The sequence below is a fragment of the Pholcus phalangioides genome, unplaced genomic scaffold (genome assembly GCF_987345545.1).
Source record: "Pholcus phalangioides strain wild (caught in Gottingen) unplaced genomic scaffold, Ppha-v1.0 ptg000015l_1, whole genome shotgun sequence".
Classification (NCBI taxonomy): Eukaryota; Metazoa; Arthropoda; class Arachnida; order Araneae; family Pholcidae; genus Pholcus; species Pholcus phalangioides.
The window spans coordinates 104,704,221-104,719,261 of NW_028301608.1; the positions used below are offsets into that span (position 1 = coordinate 104,704,221).

Genomic DNA, 15,041 nt, shown 5'->3' on the forward strand with positions numbered 1-15,041 from the left:
ATTTTTTGCAGAAGAGTTGATGAAACTGTTAAAAAAGAATTTGTTTTTATCATGGTATTTATGCACAGCTTAACAACATTATGCGAATTCTAAATATCATCGTCTATACACCTGAATAAGAAAAGTATATGCGAATCTACTTACTGTTATGACCTCACTAATGTGAATTACGTACTTAATTTTATCAAGACAGATCAAAATACAAAAAATAATATCTAAATACTAATTTTTATGCTTTTGGCTTAGACTTTCACTACCGGCATCTGATGGAAAACAAACTTTATGAGCTAAGGTTTTCTCTCACGTATTTTTTAATGTTCCACCCATTTCTATGGTGGGGGTATCTTCGGAGATGGCATCTCCTTCACTTCTCGATTCACCAGTTTTATGTTTCCATCTCTGATTATGAAGCCTATTGAATTGTGGAGAATTAAGGAAAAATATTCAAGATCATGTCCAAACAGCCCAAAAACATTTCAGCCATTCACAACATCTCTCATGGGTGATTCAGCCAAATATTTTCATTTGAAAAAATTATATCTTTTCATCATTCCTCTAGAGCTGAACATCCTAATCTAAACGTTACATCTACGTACGTAACTGAACATATGAGCGAATGATCACCTAGATATGACGTCTGAATTGCCTATAAGATGACGTCTGAATTGCCTATAAGATGACGCAAAAATACTTTCAAACATAGCTAAAAGTCTTCACACAGGCGGGATATTTTCTCTCGAACAATGTCTCTCCAAAATGTATGCCGATTAGTCTCGATACATCGCTAAGCAGGAAAATTTTTTCGTTTTGTCGAAATTACTCTGAGCTGTTATTCTGATTCGCACGAGCTTCTTGTTTTTACACGGTGTAATTGTTACATAACGAGTTCAAAAGCATTATTTTCATATTTGTTCTTTTCGATCATCGGAGTTGTTACAGCTGATGTGAAGTCCATGTCAGCAACATCCCAACCAACAGGAATGAATACTGTGCTACTGACGCCATGACGTATGCTAATCACGAATGACCTTCCAGTTCGCTAGTTTTTTGTGTTTTTTGAAAACGTGAATAACGTGATCCTCACGTTCTTAAGGGATTTTAAAAGTTACTACTATACTTATTACTTTTAACTCTACATGCACTTCATAAACATTCCTCTGTGGAATTTTTAATGAATTGATAGATGTGGAAACGTGTCTCCTGTTCATCATCATCATTTCCATCAACCCAATGCTGCGGATGATGGAAAATCATAATCATTTTCATCATCCACAGCATTCAACCAGAAAACACTACAATGATTTCCTTCGATATCAAATCCATGTTTACAAGCATTCCTATCAGCGGTGCAATTCTTTTCCTGAAACAACGTCTGCAAGAATTCCACTTCTCGTTTGAAATCGATGAAATATGTCAACTCACCCAACTTTGTGTATCGCACAATTATTTCTCAGTGTTTGGAAAGTTTTATCGCCAAACAGAAGGTCTTGCCATGGGTAACCCACTCTCACCTATAATCTGTGACATATATATGGATTTTTTTCGAAACAAAACTTTTGGAAACCCGCCACTTCAAACTTTGGATCAGGTATGTTGACGACACATTCACCTTAGTTGATGAGACTGATGTTAATGTCACTGAGTTATTCAAATTTATGAATTCTATTGACCCACATATTGAATTCACTTATGAAATAGAAAAAAAAATATGTTGCCTTTTCTCGATGTGCTCATTAAAAAGACAGACACTGAATTTCATACATCTGTGTACCGTAAGCCTTTCGCTATCTCCATGCCACCTCATGCAAAATCCTTTCATCCTCCCAATCAGAAACTTTCGGCGTTTTCTTCTTTTGTTTCCGAGCACTAAAACTTTGCAGTGATTCAGCCTCCCTCCAGAATGAACTCAATATCCTTCGTGATATCGCTACTAATCGTGGTTTTTCACCTTTTATCATCGACAAGATCCTCAAAAAGATGACCCAGACATGCACCACGAACTTACTCCCAGTTGACTCAAAAAAGTTTTCTAATACCGTTGTTCTCTTCCATTCGATTCTTCAAGTTTCATGATCTCTTCAATCTTTTGACTCCTGAAGAAATTTGACTTCCATACAATATTCCAGCCTACAAATATACTCAGCTTTTTCCCATTTGGAAGATCCTATCTCACCCTCCAAAGAATCTGGTATCTACTTCATCCCATGCAAGAATTGCGAAAATGGGTATATTGGCCAAACTAGGAGAAATCTAAGTATTCGAGTTCTCGAACACCGAAAACATGTTCAGAAGGGACAGACGGATAGTTCTGCTATTGTCCAACACTGTTGGCAACGTTCACATAATTTTCATTTTGGTAAAACATTTGTTTTTAAAAAAGAAACACACAATTCCGAGCTGAATTTTCTCGAGGGATACTTCATCAGAACATGACAGAATTTCCTCGTTAATGATGGAAGAAACACGCCACCTATTTCGTCAGCTTGGACAGGGTTTATTAACCTCCATCGAGACAAAATTTTCAACACTTTGCAACAGACGGCTCCCCCAATTCGCATCCAAAGACCACTCCGACGCAGCAAATACAAAGGCGAACTCTTCGGACGACCAGACGTAAACATCACCTCTCCACGACTCATTCGTGTGAATTCTGACCACGAAGTCCTGACGACGGCTCTCCATTGAAGAGCCGAAACGCGTCGACCATTCGACCTATTGAATTTTATTTGTCTTGAAAACGTGGCAAATTTTGTATAAATTAAAACCAGGCAAAGTTTCTCATTTTTGTGATAAATGCTTTTTGAAGGGTGGTGACTTAAAATTTCTCGGTAAGAAAATTTTTTTCCCCCACACCTAATATTTTTTTGCTCGTTGGCCTCAAAAGGTCGATTCTGCGCACACCCATGGGTGTATTTGCAGCCCTAACGTATTTGTGTTGTCAGAATTTCATGTTTCCTGTTCCACTGGTGCTGTTATCTGTCTTCTAAGATTTAAAGCTACACTTTTTCTCTTTTCATGAGTAACTCTCAATCCCGTGAATTCAAACTTAGTTCAGATATCAGAATTTACGTCATCTTTATCGTGCAAAACCTGATACAGTAAAAAACCTTTTGATAAACAGGCACCCTTGGGACCGAAAATTCTGTGCGTTAACGGGGAGTACCCGTTAAGGAGTGATAAAATACATTGAAAACCCGCTCACGACTTTCAAAAAAAGTGTCCGTCGATGAGAGGTGTTCATTATGGGAAGTTTTACCGAAATCCACCTACGTATCATTGTGCTTATCTTAATGCTGTCCTTGTAAAAAGACCTGTACGGTATGAATTTGTATTAAGATTGTGTCAAAAAAGAAAAACCAGTACGAGAACAAAACATTCCGGTAGAGACGGAATTCAGAATTCGTAGGAATTCAGGCGTTTACCGGGATCATAAGAAACAGAACTTGCGAGAATTTAACGGTACTTAGTGCCAACCACAGCAGGCTATTCATCGAACAACAAAGGTAAAATAAAAAAGTTTCTATCGCGAGTTATATCGCAAAACACGTTTATTTAAATGAGTTTTTCTCCTTTTATTTTTTTTTTCCGCATTGAAAAAAGGAAAATTTAAAAAAAAAACCGAAATATGTTCCAGGATACTAAAGCTCCAGAACATATAATATTTTTCCATTCAGTTTTTACCATATTTTTTACGTACTCGGAAGGAGAAGGGAATGAGCAGAGTAGTGGGGAATAAAAGCAAAATGAAAACAAAGGGTCCGTCATTCATTTTCCCCATATTCCCCTCGAGGTAGGGAGAAAAATAATGATTTTTCCCGCCATAATTGGTCGAAAGGGAAATAGAAGTAAAACAGGAATCCGCGGCAATAATGACGTGAATAGATGAAACAAGATGGTGAGTGGAACGTGGGGAGAAAGCGGGGAACCTTGCAGAAAACCCGTTTCGGGGTGGAGGGAAAAGTTTGGATCCAGAGCAGAGAATGCGGTTGGTTAGTTGGTTGATGGGAGCCAGAAGTTGGAGCCGGGGGAAAAAACGAATTGAGTGGTAAAAAAAGAAGAATAGAAGTATATGCACCGAAATTTGAGGTGGTTGTGATGACAGGAGGAGGATAACACAGACAGGAGAGCTATTAAGGATGTTTCGAGAGTAACGATGTTTCTCTCTCTCTCTCTTTCCTTCCCTTTCTGTGTGGTCCCCCCCCACCAACACATTTTATTTTAAATTTCTCTCGAAACCTCATGTATTTCTGACTCTTAAAAGTATGGAGAACACATTATGTTTTCCACGTGAAAAACACTTATTGCCAATTATTCAGTTAAAGGAAGAAGCGAAAATATATATTCTCGTATCACTCGTACATTAGAGTTCGCGTAACAATAAAAAGAAGTTACCGTTGCATTGTGTAAATGGCAACCAGGCCTCGTGCGAAAATCCTCGTAGTATGTACAAATGCCGAATAATGTGATAGAAATGTAGGGATTGGAATATATACGCTTTCGTTTTTCATTTCTTGATTCGAACAAAGCATGAAAATAAATCGGAACCCAACCTGGTGTGAAGGATATGCAGAGAAATGAAACTGTTGATAATAATTAACGCTTGAAACGTTACGCAGTTTTCAAGCAGTACGGAGTAGTTTCCCTTCCTACATCCATGACTACTACTACTACTAAACCACACATGCATCTCGTCCATATTTCTTTGTGGAACTTGTAACGAACAAGTAGATGTTGAAATGTGTGTTGTACGTGTAGTGCACCTTGTTTCTGTGTAATACTTGTTATAGTGCTGCCGTTTGCCATCAATTTTTCTAACTGTGAGTGAAGTGAAGTGTAATGATTGAATGAATGTACCGTTGTAGACCTGTTGCTCTATTTGGCGAGACTTTTTAACGGTGATATCGGCTCGCATTTGTACCTCTAAGTTGGGAACCACAAAAAACCAACTTCAGCCGACCAACACAGTACTGGCGTGACCCCACAGTGGTGGTCGGCTGAAGTTGGTTTTCTGTGGTTCCGAACTTCAAGGCGCGAATGCGAGCCGATCTCCCCGTTAAAAAGTCTCGCCACAGAGAGCAACAGGCCTACAACGTTACAAACATTCAATCATTACACTTCACTCAGAATTTGAAATATAGATGGCAGCACTGAAATATCATACACAACACTAGCTACACACTCATACTGTTAGGTGCACTCACACACTTTGTTCCAGACTCTGCCACGAAGCTGGGCTGGAAGAGATCTCGGCAACGGGATAAATCCGGTGACAGAGACCCTGACGTTCATTCATTCAGTACTGGCGACAGTGGGGTTCGAACTTGAATCCTCGCGATGTGAATCTGTCACTACGACCACTCAACCACCACAACGTACATCCATGACTATAAAACTAGATTAAAAATCTATTTTAAATTCATATGAATAGACAGATCTATTATTGATCCGCTCGTGAACAACTGACGACTTCCATTTAAAGAATGTACTGGGTTTACTCATTGAACCATAGCTGTGACATTATCGAGCGAGTAAGATGCTATACGAGGGGCCTTTTTTTTATTGTGTGCTTATTTCCATGACCAACCGGTTATTGGTGGTTAATGATTAGTGGTGGCAAAACATTAGTATAGGATAATATAACAATTTTTTCGAAAAAGGTGAAGATGAAAACCTTTTAAATTTCGCTTTTCTTAAACATGAAAAACATGTTTTCGCATAACCCCCATCCCGTCAACTTGTCAGATCAACTGCCAGTGAGTAGAGTCAGCTTTTATGCACATTTTGATGACAGAAAGAGAAAGATGTTTCAAATATACATTTTGTTCCTCGCCATTGGGGTAATATAGAAATATGCGCTCAGTATAATTGATAGATAGAGAATTTCTCTTCCTCTCTCGGGTCGATGTTTTCGAAGTTTGGGGGGTGGGGGTTGAAAAGCAATATCGCCTGCACAAAATCGGAGAAAAATCTTTCTAGAAAAAAAGAAGAGCCAATTTGTAAAAGATTTGGTTATTCCCATTATTCAGTTATAATGCAGAGCAGCGAATTTTATAAAACTCCGGAAAAGGTTAAATGATGAAGACTGTGAGTGCAGTTAGAATCGCCTGAATGTTGGGTCTTATACAGCGGCTTTTCTCAAAGGAGTACTGAGGTGCCGTAGTGACTACCGATGGTTTGGCAACAACGAGGCGCGAGGTCTCCAGGTCTCCCATTTGAAAAAGTTTCTTCACAGAGAGCAAGCAGACTTTTAACACGATACTTACATAACACGAAAATTTATGCATATGCTATTTTCACTTCAAAATACGTAAGACAGATGGCAACATCAGTAGAAAACAAATCACACATGACTATGATGACGTAAATATTGCAGGGCCACACATACACTGAGAACACACGTACCAGGAAGTACTAATTCAGAGAGAAACGATGTCAATTTCCGCTGATCATACAAAGTACGATACATTGGATACCAAACGAAGATAGAGATGAATTTCTAAAAGAAGTCACACACACACATGCCTCCACGGGAAATCTAACCCTCAATCTCTCGCAGTCAGCGCGAGTGCTCTACCATTAAGCTACAGAGTACTAACATTTTTTTTCCCTTGATCATCCGAAATTCATCATCATCTCCGCTTCCTATCCAAGCTATCGTACTTTGTATGTACCAAAGTATTCGAAATTTTCCAATTTTTGTTGACGTGGTGCAAGTACGACTCAATAGTAGTAGTATTAGTAATGCCTCCTAAGACGTTTCTGATGGTTCTGCGAGAAATACACCCATAGTACCTATTAGTGGTAGATATTATTATGTGTTTCTTGAAATAGGTTGATCTGGAGTTAATTTCAGGAGTTTGTTCGAACAAAAGATAAAACTGAAAGACATAATGAATGCATGAATTGGACAGATACATACTTGTAGCTGGCTATGGATGCTTTTACTACTAAACTGCACATTGTAAATACATATTCCTTTTTAGAATTTTTTCATGAATTGGTGGATGGCGGAATGTGCCGTGTACCTCACGTGATATTTGTTTCTAAGAAATGGATGTTATATATTCAAGAAGCACTGCCATCTGTTCCCCAAATACCGAAGCAACAACTCTGAAAATTATTTTGCCTGTACAAATTATGCATTAATTTTAAATGATTTATTGCGGAAAGACTTTTCTCACTGCTCGAATTCATGATGCGAAATTTTAGTTTTGGGAATTCTGGGAAATGGGAATCAGATAGGACATTATATCTAAAGTGTTGTTATAACCTAGGTCTAAAAAGTATTTTTGACTTTCAAGGAAATACACTTTTTCTGGCTATTATGGCGAGTTGAACTCGGAAAGAAAAGATACAAATATACAAATACAAATACAGCGCCACAACAGGCAAAATGCCCAACGAGGTGGGTGAGAAAAAGATGCCCATAAAAATATGGATATCATATATTTCAAAAATACAGCAACCCAATTAAAAATGCAATTAACACGAATTCTAAACAATATATACACATGATAAAATATTATACAATGCCCATAAAGAATACTTATGGTTGTCTTATTCTAAGAATGGATAGCTTCTCGATTTACCCCAACATTTTTATCGTATTTCTTTTTAAACGTGTCAATTGTGTTACAATTTACTACCTCTGGGGGTAAGCTATTCCATTTATTAACAACCCTATTAGAGAAAAATTCCCTATGACACCACAGCCTTGCATTGTCCCTCACCAATCGATACTAGTGTCCCCTTGTAAAAGCAGTCGATTGGCGGTGTACTAAAAGTTTATGGTCCATCCTATCCATCCCATTGAAAATTTTGAACACTTCGATCATATCTCCTCGACACCTGCGTTCATCCAATGTAAACATATTCAAAAAATGGGCAAAAGATGTCTGGTCTTCTCCGGAATCGAACCCAAATCTATTTGCAAACCAAAAAAGTGCACTACCATATACACCGCTAAAGCCACAACCTTGCCTTCTTTATTTCACGCAATAAGGCGCTGAAGCAGAAGCATACTTCAGCAAATGACCCTCAAGTGGGACGGTAGAGAGAACCATCTCCACCGTACCACCTAGAATGTCGTTTACTTTAGACGACCTGGGTTCGATTCCCGGTGGAGAGCAGATGATTTTTCTTTTCGAGCTCACCTCGGCATAATATCCAGAAAAAGGTCTGTTTCCTTGATATATTGGGCTGAGAAAAAAAAGCCGTATGACTCCCTCTTTGGCCATATTTCTTTCGTTCACGCCAAGTTTTCTGAATTTCGAAAAAAAGTAAAAATTATGAGATTCCTCCGATGTTTGAGATGTTTTCGTTATTCAGTGGCTGATGATTTACACTTATAATTCGATACTATATCATTGAACCAGCTTCGATGTTGCCCGGGTACACCAAAGAGTGTTAAAAAAATTGGTTCGGCAAAGTGAAGCCAAACACGAGATGTTGAAGGGGGGGGGGGGGAAACAACAAGAGATTTGGAATTTATTTCTTCCTATTTTCACTCCGAGAATCATCCCATTTCTTGCCGGCTAGGGAAACACTCTTCTTTCCCGGATGTAATGGAAGTGATGGCGGGTACCCTTCAGGTATTCAAGCCTCTTCCTGTTCCTGCTTATTCCGTCCGGCGGCAGCATCTCCTCTCCTTGCCTCTTTTCCCATCCCATCTTTCTCTCCTTATACCCAGATGACTTCGATAAATTATGTCCCTCAACGGTATAAGTCTTTGTATCCTCCTCCACGTGTTTTTGTTCCCACACGTGCACGTTCAATGTTTTGATTTCCTCGCAAAGCTCCACTTTTGCTTGCTTTTTTTCCCTCCCCCATCACCACATTCTTTTTTGTTCCTAACGGGTTCCAATTCCCGAGCCCTTCACCAGTTCAGTAACGCGAACATAAATCTTAATCCAGGAAATTCATCTTGTTTCCTTTACTTCCGGCTGAGGTTATATGTTTTCCGGAACTCGTTTGCATGTTTTAGCCTTGGTTTTCGTAGTTCCGTTTATTTGGTTTTTGGTTTCTCGCCAGTGTTTACGTCGGCGTTTCTCAACCCTCTAGACATCGCCAGAGGGATTCCATGAGAAATATTAATGAATAACAGTGCAGATAGTTACAGTAATCTTGTAAAGATCATGGATATTATTTCAAGGATCCCTTAACCACTTCACGTACAAGGTTTTTGTCAAGAAATTAGGATTATCTCTATTTGAAAAATCGGCATATATATATATATATAAATGGGAAAAAGTTTAATAGGTAAGAGAGTTTTGTTTTAGACTCCTCTTTTCACTCTCGCGTTACGTGTTCTCTTTCTCTCTTACACGTATAGTAGAAAGATGCATTATAGTATAAAGAAAGGAGGGAAAGAAAGAGCGATTTCTGAAGAGATAGAGTTACTATGTAAAGCTTTGCGATGGTGAAGAGAGGGAGAAAAGAAAAGACAAATATCTTGTGTGAATTTATTTACTTGTGTTTAGTCCAAATAGTACTCCCGCGATCGGGCGTAAGAGGTTAAAGCATGGATATTATTTCAAGTGCAGTCGATCCTGCTTAAACGGATATCAAAGGTTCCACCCCACAATATCCCGGGGGTGGCCAACTTTCCTCTGTTCGAGGGCCAAAATAATGGTCAACTGCAGCGTTACGAGCCACACCAGTGGCAACACTCGAGCGGATAAGCCGCTCCACTAAAATGACGCGGAAAACTCACAGATTTGTTTCCGAAATGTGTAATATGGTATAACACTGACATTATAGTCCAGGGGTTCTCAAACTGTGCACTACGGTGCCATGGTGTGCCATCCACTGATGTTAGGAGTGCAGCGGAACGGCGCTCCTGACAAACCCAAAGGTTTCCTGACTATGGAAACTGTATCAAGAGTTCCCTAAAAAGAGAATATCACATCGAAGTTTCCCTCGAAAGAGTACAAGAATTTTCAAAAAGAATCACCCGATTTGAAATGAATATATCACGAAAAAATATTGAACATAGACACTTAAGATTAATTTGATATTACGTGGTTAATCAAAGTTCTTTTACAAACCGAATTAAAGGTGCTCAATATGTCCACCTTGGGATGCACGGCATATGTCTATACGGTAGTCAAATTCGTCCCAAACTTTTGTGAGCATGTTTGCATCCACTGCTTCCACGGCTGCAGTTATGGGTATCGTCAGGCACATAAACGTAGTCTTTTATAAACCCCCACAAGAAGAAAACTGTGAGGTCTGGCGATCTTGAAGACCAGTGATGTTTAACTGAATCGTCAGGTCCCGTACGGCCGATCCATCGTTTAGGAATGCAATATTGTTCAAAAATTCTCAAACGTCCAAGCTCCAGTCTTGCTGAAAAATGAAGTCATCCGAATCGATTTCTAACTGTGAGAAACGCCAATATTGACAAAAAATGAAGTGGCGGCCGAAGGAAGAGCGTTAGTGCTACCTGTCGGCAATTGCGTGAAACTCGAGATTTCCCTCTTTCAACCTATACAATATTCGATTAAAACGGATTAAAAGCTAAATAATTAAAGTTTTTTTTTAAATCGGATGATTCTTTTTGAAACACCCTGTATATTACGTCAAAATTTGCTAAGAATATGTATAACTCACAGATTTGTTTCCGAAATGTTTAGTATGGTATAACACTAACACCATAATCCAGGGGGTTCTCAAACTGTATGCCCTGGTGTGCCTGAAAATTCGAATCTTCCATCGAAAATTATTAAACTATTAACCCATAAGAATAAGGGTTTCGAAGGGTGAAAAGGTTGAGAAACTCTGACTCGAAGAATAAGCTGAATACACGCGAGAACGAAATCCAATAGAAAACATTGCACTCACCATGTTAATATTCACACATCTCAAACTCTTCTGCATTTAAATTTCCTAAAATAAACAGCAATATTTATTCACAATATTAGACTTTGGCAACGTTTTAATCCCGTTGTAAGAATTGGTTTGTTCAACGAATACTTAGATGTGCATATTTTACCATTCTTTGTTGATTGCGAGTATATGAGACCTTTCTTTGTATTAACCTGCAATTTACAATATCTCGCAGCTCAAGAGAGTTCTAATATTCTCTAATCAACTAGATTTCAACAACTATGTTTACCTTTTCAGCCCCCCACCCTCACTCTCTCTCTCTCGATTTATTGAATTTGCGTAGATGTCATGTGCCAAAAATGACACGCACTCGCGCCTTGAACGCGACTTTGTATCTTAACCAGCAAGTCACCGTTTATTCCGTTTGCCGGCAGAAAGAATTCATTAAAACACTAAGGAGAGTGAGAGGGAAGACATTATTCTAATATTTACCGAGTGTAAACTTAAAAAAAAAAAATTCCGTTGAAATTTCAGGGAGTATTTTCCTCGTTTAAAACCGAGAGTTTTAAAAGCTGCAACTTAAAACGAGACAATTTGATTAAAAATTTACCCCCTTGGCTTGACTTTACCCTCTCACCACCGACGGCGGTGACTATTTTGCGTTCTTCTTATTATTAGTAAGAGAATTCTCTTTCTCTCTCTCTCTTTGCCCGCCTTGTAACAGATATTTCCGTTTTACGCTCTATATAATTTTTCAGTCACGAGTTAACTAACTTTTCTCTCACGTTCTTAAGCCAATATTTGGTGCGTTTATCACACCCGAGTGAAAACTCCTAACGCGCAATTTCCAGAAACTCGAGGTTGGAGAAGCAAAAGAGCTAAGCCTAACCTCGGGGCAAAAGAAGTTGGTTTGTTGGTCGGTCGGTCGGGACGAGGAGAAACACGGGGCCCTGCGAAACGTATACACATTGCACTACTACAGTTGGCGGAAAGCGGTGGAAATTGTCACCCCATCGTACACATACAACCAACCAACCTCCCAACTCGTTATGCAATCTTAAGAGTCGACACAGAGAGAACGACAAACTTAATAAAATTCAAACCACCGGCGTGTTTAAATTGCGCTCTGATGTCATAAAGGGCTTCATCAATCATCCTGCAGGGAGATGTTTGGACTTTAAAAGAGTTCTGGAAGATTCTAACAAGGAACGTTTGTGTGAGGGGGGTTAAATTTTTATCCTTTTTTTTTTCCTTACAATATTCATTATTATTGACCACCCTAGGCTCATTTTATTGAAAATACAAAGAAAGCTGTATTGATTGAAATAACTCGTGGCACGGGCTTGGATGATTTCACAGCCAAATGCGTTCGTTTTCATTCAGTTGGGCAAAGCTGTGCGCGTGGATTACCTGAAACTGATTGAAGTTTTCGCTGAAAGTTTAAAATCTTCGTCACATCAGGGGAGATATTCAACTAACCATGGGATCCATCAGCATGGGATGTTGTCGTGTATTTCAAATGTTTAAAAATTGTCGAACTTTGATTGGCTCGAGATATCGAAAGATTGTACCTAAATGGTAGTGGGTTTGGTGGTTGTTAGATTAAGTAATCATTCGAACAACATGGGCTGCCCATCCCGGGAACAGGAGTAAAAACGAAGACTTCCTACAATAATTAATAACTGACATTTGTTTTTGATCGATATTTTTCTTATGAACTAGTAGTTTTATAAGCTACCAGGCCGAAAAAAAATGAGGTAGACCTTAATAGGAGCAGATAATTCTTTATTCTTTGTCTTTGGTTTCATTTTTTAATTTTGAATGCACCCGACCAGACACTGACTCAACGAAAACGTTAGGGTTGGGCTGAAAGTTCTGTTTACACGACATTCAAGGCATCCTCAAAAATGGCCGAACGTCTGCATATTCACCAGTTATTAATATCTTTGTGTACTCACGAATTTTTTTTCATATTCACGAAAACCTAACTGTGGGATTGCAATGTTATGAGAGCCCAGGTTCCGCCACTTATGACTAATTTACCTATTTGGTAATTTTTTTTTTTTGTCAATATGCATTATATTTATCAATGACTAAAAGGATAACGATTTTATTTCTTTTATTTTTCAGGCTCGCTGTTTTCCTTGGTGAGTGAATTATTGTTTTTACACGAATTTTTTAACAGTTCATGGGAAAAACCCCTACATTAACCAGAGAAACGAAATTCACAAAACACTAGAATCGTTTTTTTTTAAACAAAACAAAAACTCAATTTTGATATGCAGTCGGATCCCATTCTAACGATATCCAAGAGACCGGAGAAATCATTTTGTTATAATGAAGTTTCGTTATAAAGGAATTACAAGATTTTGCATGGTTTCTATGTAAACTTACCTGGGGAATTAGAAAAAGGGTTCGTTAAAACGAGGTTTTCGCTGTAATAATGGTATTCCTCAAAATGGGATTCGACTGGAGTAGTATACAGAAAAACGATAATTGTGTGTTTGTTTAATCACTAATATATAACTGGTAAATGGTTATGTAATTAAAATTTGCTGCGAACAAAATTTACTTGAAGTATTACTTTTTGGTTAAAATGCATGTAGTTCTACGTTTAGAGGTATGGGTTACTTTTAACGTGTCCATCATGTTCGCCAAGATAGCTCCAGTGAGTCTTGTTCACCTCCTGAGTGGTGCGGTAGTAAGTTGCTCTTCTTCCACCGTGAAGGTTACCGTCAGGGTACGATTCGGGGGAAGAACATTGGGAACAAGTTCTTTACCTACCGAATCTGTTGTGGCCCACCTTCGTTTCCCACCAAATTCCATCAGTTGGAAATCGCCGTATAACAAGATGTGCGGTAAAGTGATAGTAAACCTTGTTCGTGAGACCTAGATGTAGGTTGCTTCGTATGCAGTTTCGCCTCTCACATCAACAACATGCGTATAAAAATTGGTCTCGATGAATGATCTTGTAATCCTTCACAGCCGTGACCTTTTATTTTTAATAGGTGGGCAGCAGCAGTACATAATATCTAATTACAAGGGTTCTTGACAATTTTTGTTACACGGATCCTTTGTGCCAATAAGAGGAGAGGGGGGGGGGGGGACAGAGGAAACTTCTAACATAATAACATAACATTTTATTTGCTTGTAGACCATGGCAAAGGAAACTTCCAATACGATGGAGCCACGGACGCCTTTCCAGAGTTGCTTTTCACGTTCAGCATAAAATAATTCTAAAAAAATACTTTGATTTTTTTTCCTATGCAAGCGCGTGTAAAACCTCCCTAAAACCTTTCCAGGGACACCCGAAGGGTTCGGGGACCCCCGGTTAAAAAATACTAATGTAAAATGTGTTGTTATTTTAGTTTTTACTTTTTTAACGTTTAACACCCTGATAATAATTTTTAGTTGTTAAACATTTATAGAGTCGATCATTTGTGAGAAGCATTACTTGTAGCCGAATCACCATAACCCATGCGTATCACTTGAGATATATTAATTAAATTCCTTGAGTCAAGGCAGGCACCTATAAAAAAAAGAGCAGACTCGCCATCCATCTTAGAAGTGGTCATAAAAAAACAGGTTAGCCGCTACAAGTGATGTCTGGAAACGAAAAGCATGATGGGGTACAGCTATTTGCTATAGTGATAATGATGTCACGCTTTTGCTCAAAGATGTTAGATTAGTCAGCCTAATATTTCAAGAAACTCTCTCCCTAGCTTAAAGAAATTGTTTCGTTTTCAGATCGAACGGCATTTTACTACACCATATGACTGTCAGAAGATATGGAAAGACGCCATATTCGGCTATTAATTTAGGCACACTGTATTCTAAGTTCGCACCGGATTTAGACTCGCTGAAATCACATTTGAATCCGTTTGAGACAGTCCCGGCTTCTATATTCATGGTGCCTACTGGTCATAACCCAAGTCTAGAATTCGCTTTTTTTTTAAGTAAGAGACCGTATTTGAATTCTCTTCTCACGTCTATTTTTCTGATAATATTTGATAATACACGCCACTAACGCCAGTAATTGGGAAACATTGCCAACTTTCCCCAAAGGTTTATGAACTCAGTTATAGGCGTATATATACGAATATAAAGGTACAGTATAAAGGGAAAATATCTAGGAAAAAACTGCTGTTTTGTCTTTACGCGATGCAATACATTTTTATTTTTGTTGTTATCGTTTGTTGGCATATCTTTGGAAC

The 15,041-nt window shown here is 38.5% G+C and overlaps 1 protein-coding gene across 3 annotated transcripts in view; it reads left to right on the top strand.

Annotated features, from left to right (window-relative positions):
• LOC149077254 (uncharacterized) overlaps positions 1-15,041 on the top strand; it is a 247,059-nt gene that overhangs the window by 132,549 nt on the left and 99,469 nt on the right. For 2 of the 3 annotated variants that reach the window (XM_089245012.1, XM_089245011.1), the window contains exon 2: positions 12,958-12,974. The exons of the other annotated variant lie outside the window; for it this stretch is intronic. The gene's annotated coding sequence lies outside the window, so the exon portion shown is untranslated. The remainder of the gene's footprint in view (positions 1-12,957; positions 12,975-15,041) is intronic. 3 annotated transcript variants of the gene reach the window in all.